This window comes from Choloepus didactylus, chromosome Y (genome assembly GCF_015220235.1).
Source record: "Choloepus didactylus isolate mChoDid1 chromosome Y, mChoDid1.pri, whole genome shotgun sequence".
NCBI classification, from domain to species: Eukaryota; Metazoa; Chordata; class Mammalia; order Pilosa; family Megalonychidae; genus Choloepus; species Choloepus didactylus.
The window spans coordinates 39219748-39223223 of NC_051335.1; the positions used below are offsets into that span (position 1 = coordinate 39219748).

The 3476-nt window shown below is 38.2% G+C and overlaps 1 pseudogene; it reads right to left on the minus strand.

Annotated features, from left to right (window-relative positions):
- Positions 1–2515: 2515 nt before the first annotated feature.
- On the minus strand, positions 2516–3130 carry LOC119524264 (annotated as a pseudogene).
- Between the last annotated feature and the right edge of the window lie 346 nt (positions 3131–3476).

Below are 3476 nucleotides of genomic sequence, written 5' to 3' on the forward strand. Positions count from 1 at the left end.
TCTCTGCCTTTTGACTGGGGAGTTTAATCCAATTACATTTAAAGTAACTACCGATAATGCAGGACCTTATTTTAGCATATTGCTATTTTGTGTTTGTAAGTCTTATAGCTTTTTTGACCCTCAATTCTTCCATTAATGCCTGCTTCTATATTTTTTTGGCTTTTTGTACTGTACCGTTTTGAAACTCTTGTCACTTCTTTCTGGATGTATTTTTCATGTATTTTCTTTGTGGTTACGATGGGTTTAAAATTTAGCAACCTAAATCTATAACAATCATATTTGCTTTGATACCAACTTATTTTCAATAATGTTCACATACATTGTTCCTATACCCCTGTCCCCCAATCTATTTTTTTGTGCTTCTTAAAAATTACATCCTTTGTGCCAGTTTGGATGTATTACATCCCCCAAAACACTATGTTCTTTGATGCAGATGCAGTCTTGTGGGGGCAGATGTATTAGTGTTGATTAGGTTGGAATCCTTTGATTGAGTGTTTCCATGGAGATGTGATTCATTCAACTGTGGACAAGACCTTTGATTGGATAATTTCCATGGAGGTGTTACCCCACCCATTGACGGTGGGTCTTAATTGAATCACTGGATCCTGTAAAAGCGTTCACAGACAGAAGGAGGTGCTGCAGCCAAGAGAGACACTTTGAAGAATGCACAGGAGCTGAGTGTGGAGCTGGAACACAACCTGGGATCAGCAGATGCCAGCCACATGCCTTAACAGCTAACAGAGGTTTTCCGGATGCCATTGGCTTTCCTTTGGTGAAGGTACCCTATTGTTGATGCCTTACCTTGGATACTTCATGGCCTTAAGACTGTAACCTTGTAACCAAATAAACCCCCTTTATAAAAGCCAGTCCATTTCTGGAATTTTGCAAAATGGCAGCATTAGCAAACCAGAACATCTTTATACATTGTATATCCTGAACTGTCAATTTATCATACTTTTTATAAACATTTGCATTTTAACACCTGTATGAAGCAAGAAGTGAAGTTACACAACAACCAATACAATACAGTAGTGCTGGCATTTGTAATTATCCAAATGGTTACCTTTACCGCAGGTTATTTATTTTTTAAACCTGTTTTGATCCACTGTCTAACATCCTTTCCTTTCAGTCTGAAGAACTTCCTTTAGCATTGCTTGTAGGACAGGCCTGGTGATGTATTCCCTCAGCTTTTGTTTATTTGGGAATGTTTTGATTTTTCCCCCATTTTTGAAAGTATTGCCAGGTATAAACTTGTTGATTGACAATTGTTTTCTTTCAGCACTTAAAATATTTCTTACCACTGTCTTCTTGCCTCCATGGTTTTTGATGAGTAATCCACACTAAACTTACTGAGATTCCCTTGTGCATGATGCTTTATTTATCTGTTTTTTCAAATTCTCATAACACTGTACAGGATCCAAATAAATGTGATTAGGACATGGTTCAATACATAAATTTAAAGGGAATGACAGTGCAATCATCAATAATTAAACCAAAGGCATAATTTTCCAAATCACTTTTAGTTAAACAATGAATTCTAGCTTAAAAAATATCTAAAGCTACATAAAGTTCAAAGCAACCTATTTTTCTACGTGAGATAAAAGTAAGTTTCTTTTTTTCTACCTAAACATAATTCTTGGCATTGAGGTAAATCTGAGTTCACTTGATATAGTTTGTCAAACTTTTTCAGAAAAATTTTAAGCCCTGCTGAAGTGAGATACTCATGTTACACATATATATTTACATATATTTTCTTCAAAGACTACTGACAAATTTATGAGCTTGTAGACCTGTAATAGGAGCATGATGCTACTACTAATATGAAAATTAAAAGTTATTCATTTATACAAAGTATTTCTGAATGCAATATGAAATGGGATCAAAGAATCCATGTACATATATTAATCACTAAGAATTCAGAAATTAAGCTCACTCTAAGAAAACTCATTCTTTCCCTCATTTTGGAGCAAAGTTGTGATGTACAACAAAAATATTACATATAAAAGCTCCAAAACCAGGTATTAGCCTAAGTTGGCAAAAACTGGAACTTGAATTAAAAATTGAACCCAATTAAACTTTTCCTGTGACTCTGCAACTTTTGCTTCCAGGACTGCAAGTTTTTACTGAGGTAACCCCTTAGCTCCACCTGCCTCTACCTCCACCCCCTGCCCCCGCCCCCCCAAAAACCTTCCTTCTTTATGACTGTCTTTTGGCAATGCTTCCAAATCTTGAAAGCAAGAGAAGCTTCTAAAGTAAATGAGGATGAAAAACAACACTGTGTATGTATGAAAAGCAATCTAAGAGGTTGAACAGAGAAAGAAAATACTACAAGGAAGCACCACAGTCTACCCTCAAGAGAAAAATAGAAACTGAAAAAGTAGGGGAGCGGTTCTGGCCCTTCCTCCACATTATCTCCTAATTACAAGAGTGTGGGACCAAAATTTCAAATTCTGAAAAGGTTGTGACTGAAGGAGGAGCTAGGGAAGTGAATAAATGATGAAGTACAGTAGTAGCTTTAGCTGTCAATGAGTTTCTTTGCTCTAGCATTGGTGATGTCAATATGATCTTTGTTAGTGTCAGCCTTTTTTGTGATCCAGTGTATTTGTTGATTTTGAGCCTCAATCTCATTGCCAATGTCCAGAGCCATGTGTTTTAGATTTCCCAGGATACTGCTCACCTGAGTCAGGTTCTCCTCCATTTCATCTTCTATGGCATCATTAGTTATACATTTAATGTATCCTCCAGAGACTGCTCCTGTGGCTGCTTGCTGAGGCTGACTTTTGTCACCCAGCATGGCTGCTTAGAAATTACATTGCTAGATGCGGTGTCTCCACCATCGCCCTTACCAGACTCAAAGTTCTTTGTCCTATTACATGGGCAGACAAAGTATACGGCACTTGTTGAGTTCTGTTAAAGTCTTTTCTGCCTCCCTCATGTCTTTATTTATTTGGTCCATACCTTCTTCAGTGCAGTTTAGTTGTTCCCCTTGTTCGTCCAGCATAGTGATAGTTTTGATTCCTGTATCCTGAGACTCAATGGCTAAACCCAGGTTTCTCCTTGTATTTTCCAGAGACTCATTGGTAACCTGGTAAGCCCTCAGCTGAATTTCTTCTGATGACACATCATCCATGATGAATCAAAACTCTTGATAGGCAGAGAAACTGAAATGTGGATATTCAAGCGGCTCCTGCTACTCCTCTCCTGGCCACTGCAGCTCTCACACCCTTACACTAGACCCAGACTGCACCCTTCTTACGCCTGTGCATGCCAGACCCGTGTGCTGCACACTTCCTCCGATGCTTTGTTTTAATCTTGTAGCTTTCAGAACTCTCTCCTTGTCCTTGGCATTGGACAATTTGATTGATGTGTGTTTTGGTATGGTAAGTGTAAGCCCTCCAACTTTGTTCTATTTTTTCCGTTTAGTTTTGCCAGTGTTTACCTCATGTATCTTGGGGCCCCTGGGTGAGATGCATATA